The following is a 21,688-nucleotide window of genomic DNA, read 5'->3' as shown; positions in this document are numbered from 1 at the left end:
TGCCACTTAGTACCTCGAGAGCTGACATTGGGATTTGTGTTAACGTTTGGCAGGGCGCCACACATTAGATACCCATAGAAATGACCCTTTCAAAGTATTTTTGGTATAATTTCTTTTAGAATGCATTTTAGGTAAGAAAATGAATTTTGAAGGTGTATTTAATTTTTTTATTGTATTTTGGGTAGGAAAATAAATTTTGAAGGTGAATTTAAAGCATAGTAACATGTACCCTTCAAAAAATATTCTTTTGCTAGAGCATTTAATGTGAGATCTATGTGACAAGATCTGTGAGGTGTAGGAGGTGAATTTTAGCCCACTTCCTAGAGTCTATATGATCTATTCTTTGATAAATTCTATTTTAACGATGTTAGTATGTTTTGAGTTCAAATTTATTTTAGAAGACCTTACTTAAGTATTGTTGGATTCTAGAAATTTGGAAACATTAAAATCTTCATCATTTTTTTTTTAAATGATAAAGATTTTAAATTTACATCGGCTCTCTAGTTTTTTGGATCATGGCATTAGACACCAATTTTAAATTTATCTCCTTTCTTATTTACATTTTCATTGTTGAAAAGTGTGATCTTTATTAAATTTTGTGTTTGTAGGTCAATTGAAGGATATCTTCATAATAGCCTTCAAGATGATAGAGCTAAATTGGATGATCTGCATTGCAATCATGAGGTCATTGGTCCAACCCCAGTTTATTAGCAAATGGAAGGTCAACAAGTACTACTCCTTTCATTCAAATTAAGCTGTTTGTATGGTTTTGCTGGTATGGTGGATGTTTTTTGAAACATTGTTTTTGTTCTTGTTTTCCTGTTACTTTCCTTTTAATATTCTGTAATTGTACTTTAAAGCAGTTTTTTTTTTCTTTTTTAAAGTATAAGTTTATAATATTTCATTTGAAAATTCTTCTTTATTAGGTTTGGTTCTAGTTTTTGCAAACCTTGACATATATAAATATGTTACCACTGTTTTATAATTGATGACTTACCCTATGACACATATCTTTGTGGAAGATTAAGACAATGGCCTAGGAGCCCTCATTTTCAACCTCAAGCCAAAATTTTTTCATTTTTCTTCCAAAAATCGAGGATAAATTTTTTTTTAATTCATTCAATACATCATCTTCGACTATTTAGGGAAGCCCATTTGAAAACACAGGGTTATCTCAAGTATCCCAAAAATGTAGTGAGATTCTTAGGGCATAACCCATGTCTTATATGATTAGTTTCTGTATTATTATTTTAAGAAAGGTAATTGCTTGTTATTTTTGTTTCGCTAATGCGTCAAACTTATCTATGACAACACAAAAATCTCTCAACTCGAGCCTTTTTCCCTCGCTCAACCTTTAGTTAGTTATGCCAGTCCAGGTATGTTGGGACCTTTGGATCCATGATTAAATCCAACTTCATTAGAGGAATTTTAAAATAAATATTGAAGTGAGTCACAAACTTCTAGTAAAGTAACACTTCATAAAGTGATGTTGCAGGGTTTCTTCATTATCTTGGCATTAAATATATCTAGATGCCAGTTGGTTATTCCTTCTTTTTTCCCATGCTTCTCATTACCAGGCATGGTGCCATCAAGCATTCTAGATCCAAATGTGTTTCAGTTTTTTGATAGGTATGAAGACCATTTATGATGTCATCTTTCGAAGTCCTACCCAAACGCCTCATCAGGAGCGAAGCTGATATAGAAAATATAACCCCAAAATAGGATAAACTATAATACTTAATAATGATCATCTAAAATAAAATTGAATTTAAAATAATCCAAAAAATTGCTAAAATAGAATTTCTAAAAATTAAAGTGTATCTTACATGTATATTTAAGCCCTTTAAATGATCATTATTCACGCTTATAAACTTGCTCAATGACTTATAATTGTTGTCATTTGTTGCAATATTCATCATAAATAATTTTTTTTAATTAATGTAATAGTTATTTTGATTTACGTACAATTTCGGAGTTAGTGCACCTAAAAAATTGAGGCGGGCATTTAGGCATTTGACCCATCTTTTGGTCACATCATTCTATATAACCTTCTTTGGCTCATGTCTAGCATCATGGTTTTGATAATTGTTCGAGATTGAGATGACTTGCTAGAGTCATCTTGTATAGTAGAAGGCTGACATGAGATGCCAAAATTGAGATCTACTTTCTTCTTCATACTTTCAATTTTTGAATTCAAGTTCAAAGATTGAATTGGACTTAAAAATCATCCATGATCAAGATGGCTCACCCAAGTCATCTTGATATCCTAAACGAGAGAATACATGAAATAGATATTTAAAACCAAACAAAGAACTTATTGGACCCGCTTAAACCCTAAACCCTAAACTTCAGACTTAATTCCTTTAGAATCATTAATCTCTCCTCCAAGGTTCCCATTAAACCATCAATCCATTCTTTTTCGTTTTTTCAAGGAAGCTTACATTCTCATAAGAGGTGGGCATTAGTTATATTTTAGGACTATAAAACCTAGGAAAATCCTTGAATTACTGTTGAGAAAAATCCTTGCTAAGCTGATATGTCACTGGCATGATGCCATATGTAATTCTCCGGCAATCATCTTTTTGCCCTGATAAGAAACATTATTCAAGGATCCATTTTCAAATGTTTGATAAATCTAAAAACATAATGTTTGTTTTACTATCAATCTCCTTATATATGCCACTGTTGCACTCACCACCATCATTATTGTTATCTTCAATATGATGGTCAAAATAAAAATTTTCTATTTCGAAATTTATGTCTAAGCTGATGAACCAATGGCATGATGCCTTGTTTATTGGGAAAAAAACTAAAATAAAGCACTTAAACTGCTCTTAAATTTTCTCCAAAAAATTTCTTTTGACTAACCAATCACAAGGCGTCCTTCATCAGCTTAGCATATAATTTTCTAAACAGCAAATCTTTATTCTTGTTGTCACCTTCCAGTTCTTATGGAAACCACATCATTACTACCACAAGATAAATAAGAGAAATAATTCTTTAAAGGAAAGTAAAAGTTTATGGATAGTCTTACTAATAAAATCTACATCTTTCACATTGACATAGATTTCAGAATATATAATTTGACTCCACTTTATACTCTGAAAGTATGCAATTGAAAATTGTAAAACTCATTTCAAATGGTAAAAATTTAAATGAGCCATTCGAAAGTGACTTCCTACGAAACTGCGCTCAACATTGCACCGACATAGCAGTGTGCCGATAATCATAGATTTTTTCCTCGAGATTTTAGGAAAAAAATGTGGTTCTGTGCATACTGCTATGTCAACACAGTGCGGAGTGTGGTGTCATAGTAAGTCACTTCAGAATTTTCCACAATGGTAAAGATTTTATTGTGATGTGCGCACATTGCACGTGCCCGAGGGAGGGTCCCTTATGTGTTGGATTCCGGGCCCTAGCTCATTCGCTATTAAAAAATAAAAAAATAAATAATTATATAGTCCTATAATGGTCAACAATGGTCTTCTGAATAAAATTTTTCCCGAAAATAATCAAACAATGTTAACAGACCTTGTCACATAGATCTCACGTTAAATGCTTTGGTAAAAGAAGAAATCTTTTTATAACTTTTAATCAAAAGTGAAAAATTGAAACTCGAAATATATATTTTTGATACACGAAAAATTGCTAATTTTCATGTTATTTACAAGAACCATGCTAAAGTAACATTGAAATGTACATCGATTCTGAAATTCTGATGTTTTGGTGCACTTATAACCATAGATGCTTTTCACTCGTATCTTGATGAAAAGCATGTATGGTTATGTGTGCACCACCGCTTCAGAATGTACAATCGATGTACACTTTAATGTTACTTCAGCATTATCCTATTTAAAATTCTTAAAGACTTTTACTTTTTTACTTTGTTGTAATACTCTTCATAATTTTTTTTAATTAATAATATTATAATAATCATTTAGATATGTAGTCTCAAAAAAAATTCTCTTTAAAATTAATGTGCACATTTAACCTTGTGAGCCAGATTTTTTTATTTTTATTTTGGTAAGAACCTTCTAACCAAACTTCTTTTGGTTACATATAATCTTCTCTTTCTCAAATTTGATGCTTTTAAAAATCTGTTCGTGGGCCAGATGAGATGCCAAAATGGGAATTTATTTACTTCTTATTATTCTTTTGGAGGGATAAACTCATCTCCCATCAAGATCGTCCATTCACACCATCAACATGCGTCCTAAAGTGAACATGTGGCATCATTTGAAGACACTTTTTATGTGATTATTAATTTAGATAAGGGGTATTATAGTCAATTGTTATAAATTAGGGTTAGGACTCTTTTTAGGGTTTTTCTATTTAAAGTCCTTGAGGCCATTGTAAAAGAAAAGAAGAAGAGGGAGAAGGGAAAGGAAGAAGGTAGAGAAAGACGGAGGGCAGGTGAGGAGGCTATTTAAATCCTTGTTTTCTCTGGTTTTTTTTTTATTTTTTATTTCTTATTTTCTTTTTATTATTTTATGGATTGAATAATGAAATCGTGATCGAGGTAAATTTATCATAAAATCAACCTCCACACCCATGATTCCTGAACCCGATTTAGCCTATCAAGTGCATGTACAAATCAGGTTGAAAAATTAGAACTTCGGCCATTAGAACATGTTTTAACTATCGATTTGCTTTTTAAAAAAAATTTCTGTTATCTATTTCCAAACAAATCTCCTTTTATTCTGATAAAAATTATATATGGACATATCTAGAGAAGATACCATTTTAATAATGGTTAGTCTCTCTAGTTTTTTGGATCATGACGTTAGACACTAGTTTTAAGTTCCTTTCCTTATTTACTTTTTCATTGTTGAAAGTGTGATCTTTCTTAAATTTTGTGTTTGTAGGGCAATTGAAAGAAAACTTCACAAAAAGCTTCAAGATGATAGAGCTAAATTTGATGATCTGCACAGAAACTATGAGGTCATTGGTCCGATCCCAACTTATTAGCAAATCAAACCTAAGCAGGTACTATTCCTTTCATTCAAATTAAGCTGTTAGTATGATTTTGCTGGTTTGGTGGATGTTTTCTGAAATATTGTTTTATGTACTTCATTGTGGAATGTGATAGTTTGAGAGGAGAGAGAACCTTGATCGCTTCAACCCATCTTTGATGTTGAAGCAGAGATGCTTGTGCTCAAGTAATGGAGGAGGTGATCTTTCAAATATTAAAAAATAAAATTAAAGACGGGCCAGAAGTCTAACAAGTGAGTTATTACCTTATGTTTTATTTGCATTATGAGAACTTTACTCATTTTATTTTATTTCCTATCTTTCTTTTTCTTTTTTTCTTCTTTTTTTTTTTTTGTTTTTTTTTTTTGTTTTTTGTAATTGTAGTTTAAATCAATTTTTTTTTAAATAAATTTTAAAGTATAGGTTTGTAATATTTCATTTAAAAATTTTGTTTTTAAAAAGTTTTTATTTGTTTGAAAAAAAAAAAGAAAAAAAAAAAAAAAACTGAATCCGATCAAAACTCAAAAATGTTTGCTATGGTTAGGGTTTTTTATGTTATCGAAAAATCCCTAATCCAAATTACTAGGTTCAGTTCTGGTTTTTGCGAAGATAAAGTTGGAAGGCAAAGCAGTCAATAGGCACCTTTGAAACTCATTATTCAGCCACCTCATCGAGGGTCTTTACATGAGCCATCCCCAATCAAGAACAGCAAACTAGGAGCCATCCCCAATCAAGAACAGCAAACTAGGGGTGGGCCTACTTTTCTCCTTAATCATGGGAATTAATTCTAGGTTGAAAAAATTAAGGCGAAAAGTAGGCGCACTATCTACAAAGATTTTCTCCTTAATTTTTTCAACCTAGAATTAATTCCGTATTAGTGAAAATTAAAATTTCTTTCATTCCCTCTTCTTGTTTGCTTTGTTTATATTTATGATTTTTTATTATAATTTTTTCCTTTAATTTTTAGTGATTTCTTATTTACCAACAACCTGTTTGATAGTATGCCTATAAGAATTATAAGAAGCAATTTCCATCAAATTATGCACAAATGATCTATAATGCAACAAAATCATATCTGATGGCATTATACCTAAATCGATTAAAATTTCCTCTCGAACAGGTTTCCAAATCCTTCACATGTTCTATTGGCTATCATTGTGGATGGCTAGTAAAATGTTTGCTGGAGATAAACAATTCAATTTTTATGGAAGAAAATTGAAAAAATCCACTTTGGAAGCAAAAGATAGAATTAGCGATTTGCTCAATGGAATATGTGGACATATCGTCTCGTTCCTGTCACTGAAAGATGCAATAGCAACAAGTGTCTTATCAAAACGATGGCACTATATCTGGGCTTTTTCTATGAATGTTGACTTCGATTACTCAAGTTTCCCAAATATTGTACAATGGAGGGAACACTACATCATAATGCACAATAAACGACTTTCAAAGTGGCACGCTCGATGAAAGCATATCAGTCTCTCATCTTTCAGTTAATAGCAAAAATACCAACAATATAACATCAATGGCATCTCACAACGCTAACGTTATTGCATCTGCTACTACTGAGAATTGTAAGAAAATCCTTTCCTTTAATTTTGAATCTACTCAAGTAATCGGCCGCGATCATCTTATAACACGAACAAGGACGAAAACTAGTGGTTCTAAACTGGTTGAGTCTCTCCATGAAGCGTGCTATAAAAACGATACTCACAACGAAGACATTGTGGGCAGACATTGTGGAAGACGACTTATCGGATTTTGGATCCAATTTGAAGTCAAGCAAAAGATTGGCAAGGGATTGTCTGAATCTCTATCAATTACTTTCCTATCGCAAACTCACACCTCTATCAGAGCGGTGATGGCAATTGGAGCACTAACAATGGAAGAACAAGTAGCTCAAATGGCATACACCATCAACAAATTGACAAAGACTAAAGAAGAAAAAGACATTTAAATTGTCACTTTTGTCAGTCGTTTGGAGCAGAAGGACAAAGCGAATGAATTAAGCGTTGGACCCTCACAACCTCCAAGATTCACTCTCGAAATGTACATAGCTCTGTGAGAAGGAGATTACTAAGACCATTCCCGCTCAATATAGGAGCATGCCACAGTCCTCATTGGTCTATTCCAAATCCTGTACTCAATGCACATGCGTTTTCTGATAGGATATCAACAGCCAAAATTCTAACAGTTCAAGAGAAAAGGCATTCCAAAACAACATATTGCCAACTTCGTCAAAACTTGCAACAATGCCGGTACATTCGGTGACTACCATGAGGTCAATGGTCTGACCCCAACTTGTCTTATTAGCAAACCGAAGGTCAGTAGTTGCTACTCCTTTCATCCAAATCCTCTTTATTTCTTAGTGCATTTTATTACCTAAAGTTATATCATGCATGATATAAGTAATTGTTTTTCAATCAATATAATTTATAAAGATATCTTTTCCTCATTGTTCAAAGATGATTTTGAGTTTTCTTTATTTCTTTCTATTATGATTCTGGTTGTCAACGTCTTATTATATCTTACGTGATATATATTTTTTTGAATCGCAATTCCAGCAAAAATTCTTAAGTTGATGAACGTCCCAGAATTAATAAGACAAAATGTTACCAACGGCCGTGTTTGCTAGTAGTCACCATCTTTGGAGTTCGTGATAGACCATCCGCAGTTTAAGTAATTAACAAAGTAAGCACACATGTATGTTGGTGTCTTCCTCCATTTTGCTCTATAAATGAGTGGTGTTAAAACTAGAACAATATTGTACTGAGCTTCTTGGAGGTGATTGACCATCCGGAATCTAAGCAATTAACAAAGTAGGCACACTAGTACATTGGTGTATGTATTTTTATTTTTATTTTTACTATGTAAGCGAGTTTTGTTAAAAGTAAAAAAATAATAATAATAATTGCATTGTGTTTCTTGGGGCATACCCCATATCTTATATGATTTATGCATGCAATTTTAAAATCCCATCCTATTAGCCCAATACTATTCCTATTGCTTAAAAAAAGAAACTACAAGTTATCTTGTAAAATTGCTTTTAAAGTTTCTTCAATCTTCAATAGAATTTTTTCCTTCGGTAATCAAATATCTTGTAAAATTCTATCATTCCGTTCTCGCCAAATCAAGTAAATTCTACCATTGAATATCTTGGATACCTTACGTCTGTTAGCAAAAGAATCTCTTCTTTTATTGCGTACATCCTAGTCCTTGTAACACCAAATCTTCTCAAGCAACTTTTCCTTAGCCACTCGCTATAAGGGCACTGGAAAATTTGATGCTCACTAGTCTCAATGGAATCAAAACACAGAGCACACAACGTGAAGGCAAGTTCATGCCCCTTTTTTGCAGCTTATTCTCTCCGCTAAGCGAGGGATTGTGCCACATCTGTTTTTAGTATTGATGTTCTTGCACTTTTATGCATAAGTGTAAGATCTTGTGTTATAGATTGGAATGTGTTTTTCAAAAGTGAGAACGGAACTCTCATACTATTTGTATATTCTCAAATAATTTTGCCACCTCCTCAGGGAAACACTACATGGGCCGTCAACATTTAATTACAGAATTACAACCAACTATTTTATTGTTTCCTCTAGCAAACAATAAGGATAGTGTTGTCTCCCACCCCTTTCACATTATGTGAAAACTAAAAATTTTGACAAGAAAATTCAATGGGCCAAAGCCCACAAATTTTAGAACCCGAATTTTGATGACCCACATAGCCTTCGAAATTTTTTATGTTCCCCAATTCAAAGAATTAGACATCAAATTTCTCCCATCGTCCATTAATTTGACAGTTTCGGTTTGTCGAAAAAAAATTTGACAACGAAAAATTCAACACCTTGGTCCGTCAAATATCAGCTTTTTTCATGTTGTGCCAGTCCTCACTCCTATAGGGACATTGGAAACTTTGTGTTCATGATTAACTCCAACTGCATCTGAGGAATAATTTTCTACTTCAATTCATCAAAGACTGTTGTAACATTTCTAGCTAACTAAACTTCCCGAATGACCAATTATGATAGAATCACCCTAAGCATGTGACCTTATAATCTCTGAAACCAACTCCTGTTTTGGATAATACACCTAAGCGTATAAACCATCCCAACCCAAGGGATGTTAAAATAACTATTGAAGTGAGCCATAAACTTCAAAGGAATACTTGATAAAGAGATATTGCAGGGTTTCTTCTGATCCTTATCTTGGCATTGAATACATCTAGATGTCAGCCAGTTATTCCTTTTATTTTTCCCTACTCTTCAATTGGTGGGTTGTGCTATTTTCACACTTCTAAAATGCTTAATGTACCCACTTACTCATTGTACACACCTAAAAATTTACATTTCTCTTTGTACGCACTTAATTAAATTAATTTGTCCTTGCTCTCTCTACACCCTCCCAATAGGGTACCGATCCCACTTTTTCTTTGCATCTAGAAAGGTTGCAATGTCGGTTTTAAGGTTTGATCTTACTGTTTTTTCTTTTTTCTTTTTTAATCTTAACTCCTTAAAATTCAATCAAGTCGAAGCCATTTGTATGAGAAAATTTGTGTGTGAAATTTTCGGTTCTGTATGACAGTACCAAATAATTTTTGGCAGTTAATGTACTCTAGGTACCTGCCAATCATATACATAGAGATTTGGTACGGTTATGCGGAATACAAAGATTGACATGAAACGTTTTGTTCCATTGGTACATACCCAATATGTTTTGCAATGTTTAGTAGGTACCCACAGATCCAACTAAAACTTATTCGGTCTGAATCTACTGAACAAAATATATCAAAATCTCCGAGTCCATCGATCTATAATCATCTCTTTAATAGTGGTTTTGTCCATCTTAGTTGGTGATTAAATCGAAAAAAAAAGAGAGAAAAAAAAATCTGAAAAACTAATCTCCATTGATTCAACTTCTCACAAAACTCAAACGGAAATGAATATGAAGAGAGAGAGAGAGAGAGAGGAGCAAAGAAGAAGTCTGCTTGATCGATAGGATATTGACCTTGGTTTGTCAATAAATGATTTTTTAGTACACAACAATTAGGTCTTATCGCAGTTTATGGTGGATATATTCATGAGGCTAAAATTTTAATTCTATTTTAACATTTTGACATTAACTAAGGTGGTACAGTGATCATTTTAGATGTTTTCTTATCGAAAAAAATAAAAAAAAAAGAGCCACCGTTAACAAAGAGGGCGCATGAAGCATTTTTTATCCTAATGTTTCCATTATTGTTGATAGCTTTGAAGACCATTTATGATGCCATCATTCTAAGTCCTACCCAAGCACTTCAAAAGTCAAGCTGACTTTGAAAAAAAAAATTAAAATTACTCATTTATCCAAAATAGGATTAATCATCCACAATAAAATCGAACTTAAAAGAATCCAAATTTTTCTTTAGGGCAAGCTCTAAAATCAACATGAACTCTGATTTGCCCGTTCATAATCATCATGGGAAAGAAAGGTTAAAAAAGAAGGATAAGATTATTCTCCAAGAGCTTGTCAAGGACTTTCTTTAAGTAGTTGAAATTTATCTCCTTTACCTCATTAGTAGAGAAAAACAAACCTAAATTGATAGAAATGTGAGTGAAGAATTATTATTAAAATATTTCTTTTAAAAATAAAATTGTTAATGGAAAAAATAAATATATATTTTTTAAATAAAATTTTCCATTGCTTTCTTTTAAGTTCTTCAAATGAATCTCCTTCACCTCATTAGTAGGGAAAACAAACTTAAATCGTGAGAGATGAGCGAAATAAATATATTTTTTTTAATTAATTTTTAATGAACAAAAGAATGAATACTAATGAAAAAAAAAAGTTTTCGATTTACTTTTAAGGAGGTTGAGGTTTTGGGGTTTTGTTAACATGTGCCCTAAGGGCTCACGTTAAGATGCATTAAATGAACCTCCAAACTTCGCTTTCCTACCAAAAATGCTCTAAATTTTTATTTTCCTTCCAAAAGTGCTCTAACTTTTTTTCTTCTATCAAAGATACCCTTAACATGTGCCCTTAGGGCACACATTAACAATACCCAAGGTTTTATTCTTCAGTTTTTTTTTCTTTCAAAGATTTGTATTGGACTTAAAAATTGTCCGTAACCCAGTCATTAAATCGTCTAGTGCTTTCTTTTAAGTACTTCAAATGCATCTCCTTCACCTTATTAATGAGGAAAACCAAACTTAAATTGTGAGAGACAAGCAAAATAAATATTTATTTTTTAAATTAATTTTTCAATGAACAAAAGAGTGAATACTAATGAAAAAAAAAAGTTTTCAATTTACTATAGGAGGTTGAGGTTTTAGGTTTTTGTTAACATGTGCCCTAAGGGAACAAATTAAGATGGATTAAATGCACCTCCAAACTTTATTTTCCTTCAAAAAATGCTCTAAATCTTTATTCTCTTTCTAAAAGTGCTCTAATTTTTTTATACCAAAAATACCCTTGACATGAGTGAGTAACTTTTATAGATCTGCATTGAGTGAGTAACTTCTAGTCTTAGTCTTACTGTTGTGGGAGTAGCTAACTTCTAGTCTTAGTCTTATTGTTGTGGGAGCAACTCTTAAGAGTTTTCCCTCTTTTCTTTAATTTGGTAGGCCTAGCATAAGTAATTTGTGAGTTAGTGAGTAACTTCTAGTCCTAGTCTTACTGTTGTGGGAGTAGCTAACTTCTAGTCCTAGTCTTTTTGTCTCTAGTCATTAAACCCTTCCATATATAGATATTCCTTTGCTCTGTACTTATATTTTTTATTCTACCATTTGTTTATAGGTTAGATGCCTTGTTAGTATGACTTGTAAATTCAATCATTTACTTCCTCATATTTGTTTGGAGTACCTCGACTTAATTTCAACTTGTTTCAGAATGTGAACAACATTTCAATGCTATAAATGTTGGTTTGCTATAAGCTTGTATTTTGATTAGATACACGCGTATCCAAATGATACCTCTTTGGCTCTTTCAGATCTCCCCTACCTCGAACCCGAGTTTCCCATTTCGATTTCTCTCCTATAACACCAACAAATATATAAATCCAAAACCTGATATATGAAAATTGCCCTGGTTTTGATTTTCTATCATAACAAGTATTTTTCAGGCTAATTTCAATCTTGGTTCTCTTGTCTAGGAAGGGGAACTATTTTTTATATTTGGCCGAATTTAAACCAGGAAATGAATGTAAAGAAGTGGCAGATCAGTCACTCAAGGCCTATGAGGTCTCTTTTATATATATATATATATTTATATTTTATGTTCTTTGTAAATTTTCAAACTTTACAAGTGGAAATGAGAGTGGTTATGGAATTGTTTGTGGTGATTTAGGCTGCCACTAGCACTGCTTCAACAGATCTCCCACCAACTCACCCAATCAGACTTGGTTTAGCCCTCAACTTCTATGTTTTTTACTATGAGATATTGAACTCACCCGAAAGGTTTGCAAGCTTCCCTATGTTTTCCTTTGTGTATTTAATTTGGATTTCTATTTTTAAAACTTTTGCTTTTGCCTTCATTTCTATATTTTAATTCAAATTTCAAATAATAATAATAATAATAATTGAACTCTATTAAATTTCTTACTTTTAATCAATAATGATTACCCGTTAGATCGTCTTATCACTTCAAGGTTTCTTATAATGCAGGGCATGCCACCTTGCCAAACAAGCATTTGATGAGGCTATTGCAGAACTCGATGCCCTCAACGAAGAATCTTATAAGGACAGCACCATTATAATGCAGCTTCTTAGGGACAAGCTCACACTTTGGACTTCAGATTTGCCCGATGAGGGAGGTAAAGAAGAACAAGTCTTTTTTGTTCTACATTTTTTTGGCAACCATCTTACATCGTCTTTTTTGATCAATACGTTACATTTTTTTTCTCGTTTCAAGTCATCTCACATGAGCTTCTTTTTCTTCTTTCGCGACCTTAATTTTGTTTATGAGCTTTTCTTATGCTTTGAAGAATAAAATTGACTTCTACGATGTTCATAATGGTTGGTTTTACTACTTATAGAGTGTGAATATCTCTAAGATCTTTTTCACAACATCTGAATGATTAGAATATCATATACATATACCAGTAATTAAGATGGCAGATTCATTATAATTGTGGAGACTGAAAATAGAATGTTTACTATTGCCTATGAATTTAGATCCAATTGTTGCTCCAATGATTCTCTGAATCTGGACTCAGGTTCAGATTGAGGTAGAAGACCAAAAAGGTTGAAGGTTCCAAAAAGAGTGAGTAGAAGACCAAAAAGGACAAGGCTTGAGGTATTGAGAGGCGATATGAATGCACTTGAAGTAACAAAAGACATGGGGAAGCATGACTTGTTCAGCCGACTCCAAATTTGGGGATTAGGCTATGATGATGATGAAATTTACTATGGTAAGAAGTCTTCTTTAAAATCCCATCGTAATAAATGCTCCACTCTTACATCCTCCACGTCTAATCTATTGTCCTTTTGGTATTACATCTAATTTTTTAGGAAGCTTGGTAGCGCTACCCTACTCCAAATCTACTTTGCATGCCATGTGGCACACTATTTTGATAACCACATGAGAAAAAACTATTCATTTGAAATGAGTGTTAATCTGTTGAAAATTCTATTGAAACCTCATCCATCTGAAGTAATAGCATTCCAGTGGAAATGACTAGTTAGGCACATTTACATGGAATATTTCGAGTTTTGTTCACGTGCAAAGCACTTGCCTCTATGCCAGTTATTAGGTAAGCTTCTGTAAAAGCTGAAATATATTAGGATTCTGATGTCAGTTTCATTAGGATTGGGAAATTTATAAACTAGTTATTTTTTAGAGTTGAATTTGATGAAACATAATTTGATTATTTTTCTTTAAAGTGATGTCCAAAAATGAAAACCGAAGCAATATTAACTTTGATACTTGGGACTTCGTGGGTAAGTTCATTTCAACTATTCTATGGTGTCTGGAAATGACGTAACTGTAGTGGGGGCTTGATCTGTAAATGCTTAAAAAATAGAAATAAGCATGTTAGGAACTTTAGCATGAAAAATAAAAAAGGCATTGTTGTTAAATTTTTCTCATACATCAAAGAAATATGGTTTCTCCATAATGAAAATAGTGTCACTTGAACTGGCAGGAGAACAATCCAAAGTTGATAATCTTGAAGCATAGGTAAGGAGTCACCACAATTGAGAGGGTTGGTTCATGGATAGAGGGTATGTGAGGAGAACTTACTACTGGTTCATAGACTTGTGTGATTGTTGCTTGTATTTATTAGTGTTGGGAGAATCTTAAAACTCTTTTATGTCCATATTTACTGTTGCTTGTATTTATTAGTGTTGGGAGAATCTTAAAACTCTTTTATGTCCATATTTACTGTTTGAGGGTCATCACCATATTGTGATACTAGTAGTGTGACATTATAGAGAGCTTATAATGAATTTGTTTCTTGACATATATGATATATTCTCATAATTTAGATGACTAATGAACCAAGTTGGGATACAGTGCAAGGCTAGCCCTGCCAGGGCCAGAGGAAAAAGGTATTGTGAGTTCAACCACTCCCATCGTAACCAACGAAAATCCAGCACTACGTCATATTGCGGGATAAACGACTGTCTTGAACAGTCGTTTTTGACAAAAACGACTGCCCTTACAGTCGTTTGCGCAGTCGTTTTAAAAGGAGTCGCGATTAAAATGCGACTGTTGAAGAAAGTCGGAAAAAACGACGGCTTTTGACCGTCAAAAAGACCGTCGAAAAAAAACAACGGCTTTAGTCCATCATAGCACTACAACAAAAAAAATGGAAATTAGGAACGGTTTATAACTGTTCCAAAAACTCAAAATTTGGAACGACTTAAAACGGTTCCAAATCTGAAAGCACTACAAAAAAAAAAAAAATACATTAGACATCGATTGAAATCCGATGTCTATAAGACTGATGTGCTAAGTCTGAGACTTTGGACATCGGTTACAAACCGATATCTAAACTTTTGAAGAAAAAAAGAGATATGCCCATACGGATGGGATTTGACGAAAAATGTGGAAGCAATATTTTAGATCACGGATAAAACTTACCAAAGTAGATCGAAGGGCTTGTCGAAAACTGACTGATTGTTTCTTTAACATTAGATACTCTCTCGGGACAATTTGTCGTTAAAACTTTTACGTTACACGATTATGATATTAATAAGAACATAGAGTAATGAAAAACCAATACTTTCCAGCTTAAATAGGTGTTCTTCGCTGTTGATTTGAAATGGAGGGTGAATCAAACCAGAATTGGATATTAATGGTGACTGCGAAGTCTCCAACAAACATTGAGGTCTCAAAAGGTTCGAGAGTGATTCTTTGATGGCCAAGTTGGAATCTCCCCATTTAAGCAGAAGCTGGACTGCTCTAGCTGTTGCTTCCAAAAGCTGCACACTAATTAACAGTAATAAAACATGTAGTAAGTAAGCGTTATAATTAAAGAGGTGTACAATCTAATAAGGTCACAAAGCTCTCTTAAATGGGAATATAAGGTGAAACACGAAGAAGAAAAATAAGTATATTTGCTCGCAATAGTACCTCTAGTTGTGGTAAAGTGCACGCTTCTCCATCGGGGAGCATTCCATCTGTGGCACGTTGTAGAAGATCTGGAGAACTAGATAGAATTACCAACGATTCTGGGCAATCATGATTTCTCATTAGCTCCACCATTAATTTTACTATCCGTTGATTAATAATCCATGAAGAACACTGACTTGAAGAACAATTGCAGACAATGCTTTTGTTGGCGAAGCTGATACAACACTGCAAAAAGCATTGACTACCTATACAAAATAATAAGAGTTGGTCAATTTGAACGATTTGAATTAATCACCTTAGTTCAAAGAACTTGAGCTAGAAATTTGTTCTCTTACCATCAAAATGAATAGAGTAACCTTAGACGTAATTATAAAATAAATTATATATTATAAATAAGACATGATAGAACAGTACCTGTCTCCACCCCTGTTGAGAAGACGTGCTTTCGTCGCTTAGTTGTGTTTCCCGGGCTGCAACGAACTTGTGCCACAGCAAGGAAACAACAGAGAAGCATAACTCTTGTTTATCGGCGAGTGCAGACTTTAGAAGAACTTGCTGTTACCAATACAAGCAATAAATCAATTGAAAGAACATGTGAACTATATTATTTTAAGCACACGAAGCTGCAAAGTCAACAGTTTACAAATATAGATGGTGTGGGGAAGGGCTTAGACCCATAGCTCAGTTGGTTTGCCACATTGCAAAGCAACTTTGTGGTCGTGGGTTCAAGTCCAGCTTACCCATCCCAAAAAAAAAAAAAAAAATATATATATATATATATATGGCGGGGGGAATGAATGAGATCAGTGATATTGTGAGCAGAACTGTTGCAATCTAGAAGGTTGGGGAGCATATAGATCAACTGTATGTGCATGTGTTTCTTCTAGTCTGAAAACGTGATTGAAGCACCCAATAGACTAATTGGTATTATGATATCTTTGCTTTTGTCTTAATTTTTGTCATACCACTGTTTTCCATCTAATTTCATAGTGTGACTCAGGTTTATGTTCCAATAGACGCTGCAGTCATGCGTGTTGCATTTATTATCACGTACAAAGTTTAAAATATTCTCTTGAGACGATGTCTTGGGCAGGAAAAAACAAGACTTTAATTCCCACAGATGTTATTCTCAACTTAAAAAGCTTCTGAAAACAAAACAAACCTGAACAACATAATTCCCATACTGGTCTTATGCCAACATGCAAACAGATTGCAATATCTCATCCATCATGATACGTTGGGTGTTTTGGTGATGGCAATGCTCCAGTACTCTCTGTGACATGAAATTAATACTATTTCAGCATCAAAGGTAGGTTAATCTATATACAAAGAAATGAGAATCGAAGATAGGCAAATCACTTCTAACCTGTATGACACGACAGCCATATGGATGGGTGGATAATGTCACTACTTGGTCGTAGAAGGATGAAATGATAAACTAGATTGCATCTTCAGGCACGCATTCAATACACTTCTGGATGACATGGTTCCCGTTCTGGTCATGTACACAACGCATTACATGGCCATCAAGCTCTACAACCATTTTAGTCTACTGGTCCAAATCGACAACTTCTATTGCCTGCATCAATTAGTTCAAGCTTTTGATTACATTGAATCAGTCTCTGTTCAAATAAGACTTGTCCAGAAAAATAGATACATAGAATCAGAAAATGGAAAAAAATAAAGCCTTGTTGTGCACTTTCTTCTGCAGGTTGAGGAAATGAATACCGATATATAGGCCACAAATATAGAGATATCCAAACTGATCCCAACAAGATATTCAGCAGCAATAGAAAAAACAGAACTCTGAAGTCTTTCCCCTAAAATAGTTTATCTGGTTCAGGGTGTCATTTTTCCAATTAATATCGAACTTGCAATTCACACCCCACTAAACAACCCAAGAGGAATATAATCGTTGGATGCATAAGATATTGAATGTCCATATTCTAGTATAATTCAAACCTCTAGTGTGGTTTTAAAAAGAACATGTGATGGCAGGGACCCACACCATGTAACAATATTGTCCACTTTGCGAGCCGGGGCCCACTCACGGCTTTGCTTTCCCCCTTACGGGAAAAACGTGTCGGTACAACCTAAGGTCCTAGTCTCACCTATAGCCTGGGATCTCGAACAGTTCCTGACCGATGTGGGACTAAGCTTCACCCCCCTCCCTACCATTCCACCATGAAACCAGGTGCCACGGATGTGTCTGAAGCCACATGTCTAGCCAGTGGCGCACTGGCTAGAGTGTGAGAGAACAGTTATCAAGAATACTACAGAAACTGCACTTGTTCAGGAGTTGGATGATGGGTCTGTCATACACGAAATTATGAGCCTAATAATGACAAAAATCCTCCCCAGACAGTATTTTCAGCACAAGTAAATGGCTGAAAATTATTCTAAAGGTAAAGGCCACTATTCGAATTACAAAAGAATAGAGAGAAACCCGTGGAATATTTTTTGCAACTGAATCTATCCAAAGGGAAATCTCTACTCAGACTCTAAATGATCATTTGTAACTGGTATGCAATGGATTGAGACTCTATTCAATGGCTCCCACCGCAGGGACACAGAGCCAAAAACCATCATGATTGGATGAACTAAAATGGTTTTAGCTCACTATATTCCTTTAGACAGCGAGAAAATCAAATAAAATTTCCAAATAAGGTCTACTGATTAAATGGTTAAAAAAAATCAGTCATGCTGAATTTTGACTGGACATACATCAAGTTGTTTTGCTCCAAAATGTTGTACGTCAGATCACAACTCAAAAGAATGATGATAATGTACCTTTTGGATCACCCGACAACCATACATTTGAAGGCTAAGAAAACTTTTTACACGGACAAGGGAATCCAACACATGCAAACTTTTTACACGTGTTTGGTCTACCAAATATGAGATAGATCAGAATTCCATTACCCAATTCTACAAAATCACAAACACAACAAATTATTCGAAGTCGATCGGTTTTTCTTTCCAGATCAGGCAAGAACCAATCAAATGGAACTAGATATTTGCTATTATGTCCAAATGGCTTTTAAGATTTTAAAGGTTTGTGGATGATATGAAATGAAATTCTTTTGATCCTAATCATCATAAAATAAATAACAGTAAATTTTTTTCAACTGTCGTTGACTGAAAATCGGATACTGATCTCAAAAACTGGTTCTTAAAACCATGATCTTAACCATAGACAATGTGATCTTTCATTTCATTTTAAAGAAGAAAGTGTGCATAAGGATACAACACAACAGAATTATGTTTTATGAAACTAAGTAAACAAGATTGAAGAATAAAAAATGAAGATCTCCATAGTAACTCTAATAGATATTATTGTGTAAATATAACAGTAGTGTTTTTTTTTTTTTTTTTAACTTTATAAAAATGGTGAGATTTTAGAAAACCCCAGTTGTTACATCTATAGTACCCTAAAACTTGCTTTAACAATGAAGAAAACATTTGAAATCATGTGCATTATGTACTAACCATAATGAGAATCCCTTTATGAGTTGACACTTGACGTGTCTGGCTGCTGCTGAGGTACATGGTGGTGAAAATGGTTTGGCAAACTCTGCTCAATACGAATCACATTGGAAGGTAACCACTACAAGCATTAGCATATGCAAACAACAAAAGTAAAACTCAAAGCTAACAGAAACTGAAAGTAAAAGATACTTACATTTCTAAGCATTAGCATATGCCCAAGTAAAAGATACTCAAGGGTGATAAGTAATGGGGATTGTAGTTAGTGCAGTCATTTGGGTGGCTGTTTTCCATTTCCCCAAGTTGTTTACAGCAACGGCCTGACAGCAATAACATTCAAGGATTAGAGTACATAAGTAATGCTTTATAGGTTTTGAAACAGTTAAGGCAGTAGAAGAGAGGTATGGGTTGGGAAATTAACCTCAAGAAATTTACTATTCTGAGATGCAGCCCATTCTCTGACAGCAGACATTGTTATCTGCACAAAGGCCATGAAAGCATTAGTGAGACAACAAACCAAAAATGAAATTTAGCAACCTCACCAAAATGTGTTGTCTTTCCGAAATTTAAAAGCCTTAAAGACCCTTTCATTGGTTAGTTACCATTAAAATAAATTACCTCGTCAATTCTAAACTGCATTCTTTAATAGGAATTTGTTGTCAATTAAAAACAAAAACAAAAAAAACCAAAACAAAAAATCTGTGCATATAGTTGATGAATCAATGACATGATGTCACATGTATTAAAAAAAATATAATAATTAAGTGTTTGGATTTTACTAATTTCTTTGTTGATCACATGGTATCATGTTGTTGACTCATCAGCTTAGCATATTTTTCTTTTAGTAACATAACACTCGACTGAAAATCATCATCGAACCGAACGAATTGAAGGAAAAACTCCTTACACACACAGGCTTTCATCAAAAAGTTGTGTGTAGATCAACTTCTGGTACTTCTCTTCTTATCATCATCCCTTGACAAATAAGAAGGCATGGGAGCCCTTTTAAATCAGGTAATATATGTGACTCTTGCCAAAATTAACCATGGGACACATCTTCATGCCTTCTCATTGGAGTGGCAAGACATTGAGAGAATTTCCCATACGGGCTGCTGTTCAAGCTCTCATCCAGTATGCATTCATGCCCCCCATATCATTGAAAGACACACTCCACACATTTTCATTTAAGTGACTATGATTTCGAGAGATTTTCCCATGTAGGATAGCTCCTAGCATCTAAAGTCTTAAAACAGTGGTATTTGCTAGCAACAACATAATAAAAGGCCGTCAATCAATATAGATTGTTCCAAAATCTGATTCTAATTCAACATGGCATCTATGAGTACATAAGAAATATATGGAATCAATTCTTTTTAATGAATAAATCTTATCACAACTTCGAATAAGGAATTCAGAGGGATCAAATAGGAAATGATACTATGAGTCATAGAACTATAATAAAATATGCGATCAATCAACATTTATCGACTTGAGGCACGTAGCAACAAATAAATAAACAATACATACCATGTAGTTTTGGACATGTTTTTCTGGAATTGATGATAGACTGGTGTCCCATTCTCCACTTTCCACAATATCAAGTTCTTTTCCTGTGGTGTTGAGGATTTTTGAAAGGTTTGGAGATAAGTCCCATGTGGAGACAAAGTGGCAGCAAGAACATTGGGGATTGTAAAGGATCTCAACTCAAAGGGAGTAGGAGTAGGGGTGCAGCAATCATAGATTGAGATAGTGGAGTAAGATTTGATGACTATGAGTTTGGATCCATCTTCGCTGAACTTTGAAGTGTTGCAGGGAATTCTGTGTGTGTGTGTGTGTGTGTTTTTGTCTCAAACTAATTAGCATCATTTGGATTTAGTAGGTCATTGTTGCTTAAGGTTTTGGTGAATTAGTGTTCACCATTGAAAAATGAGTAATTTGAGGGGGAGTTTGGTTCCAATTGTTAGATTTTGATTTAGGTTCTGACTTATTTGTTTATTGTTAATTAGAATTAGGTTATGGAAACTGATTTTAGAATCTCATGTTGACTATATTATTTTTAACAATTGATTTTAGAATCTAGAATAAGAATATCATTTTGCGAACTTTTTATTTATTTATAGTAATTGATTTAAGATTGTCAGAATTAGATCATGGTAACTGATTTTCAGAATCTGGTTTGGCTGCATTGTTTTAATTAGTAATTGATTTTAGAAAGAAGAAGATCTCATTTTGCACACCAACACACAAACACCACAAATTGATCTAAAATAAACTTCAAAAAAAAGAAATTAAAGATGACATGTCTCCAACACACAAACACCACAAATTGATCTAAAATAAACTTTTGCTTCCCAAACAGAACTGGGGATGAAACTATAAATGTGCAAGACTATAGTCTAAAAACTAATAATTCAGATCAATTCCACTTTGTCTGATCAAACTTCCCTACATATCAGATCTAGCTCTTACATCTCTTTATAAACGACATAGATCCCACTGAATTTGAGCAGAGCCAATGTTAATGAGTGGAATTGAAGAAGAAAAAATTTGCAAACAAAATTTAAAAAAGTAATGGATCTTCTAAAATTTTCAGAAAAATAGGCATATTCAGATCTCAAATTGATGAATATGAAAGATAATTAGATCTAAAATTAAGCTTAAAGAAGGGTAAGAAAGGCAA

General features: G+C 33.7%; 3 long non-coding RNA genes across 4 annotated transcripts; 2 read left to right on the top strand and 1 right to left on the bottom strand.

The window, feature by feature from the left end:
• Window positions 1–4,352: 4,352 nt before the first annotated feature.
• LOC147404751 (uncharacterized) lies at window positions 4,353–8,108 on the top strand. The gene is made up of 5 exons (XR_015177887.1): window positions 4,353–4,413; window positions 4,866–4,986; window positions 5,090–5,225; window positions 6,092–7,294; window positions 7,536–8,108. It is a non-coding gene; the product is annotated as an uncharacterized LOC147404751 (long non-coding RNA).
• A 3,700-nt stretch (window positions 8,109–11,808) lies between these two features.
• On the top strand, window positions 11,809–14,540 carry LOC147404750 (uncharacterized). Of its 2 annotated transcripts, none has more exons than XR_015177250.1 (4): window positions 11,809–12,188; window positions 12,295–12,404; window positions 12,612–12,760; window positions 13,163–14,537. It is a non-coding gene; the product is annotated as an uncharacterized LOC147404750 (long non-coding RNA). The 2 variants fall into 2 exon arrangements; XR_015177251.1 differs by having other exon boundaries at window positions 11,811–12,188; window positions 14,461–14,540.
• Window positions 14,541–14,878: 338 nt separating this feature from the next.
• Window positions 14,879–21,576, bottom strand: LOC147404749 (uncharacterized). The gene is made up of 8 exons (XR_015177886.1): window positions 19,430–21,576; window positions 19,205–19,328; window positions 19,012–19,096; window positions 16,889–17,101; window positions 16,685–16,795; window positions 15,699–16,077; window positions 15,523–15,620; window positions 14,879–15,378 (listed from the first exon to the last, which is right to left on the bottom strand). It is a non-coding gene; the product is annotated as an uncharacterized LOC147404749 (long non-coding RNA).
• Between the last annotated feature and the right edge of the window lie 112 nt (window positions 21,577–21,688).

The sequence above is a fragment of the Akebia trifoliata genome, chromosome 4 (genome assembly GCF_017979445.1).
Source record: "Akebia trifoliata isolate Shusen 1 chromosome 4, ASM1797944v1, whole genome shotgun sequence".
Lineage (NCBI taxonomy): Eukaryota > Viridiplantae > Streptophyta > Magnoliopsida > Ranunculales > Lardizabalaceae > Akebia > Akebia trifoliata.
Note: the sequence above shows the minus strand (reverse complement) of the source record. Positions and strands in the feature narration are given on the sequence as shown.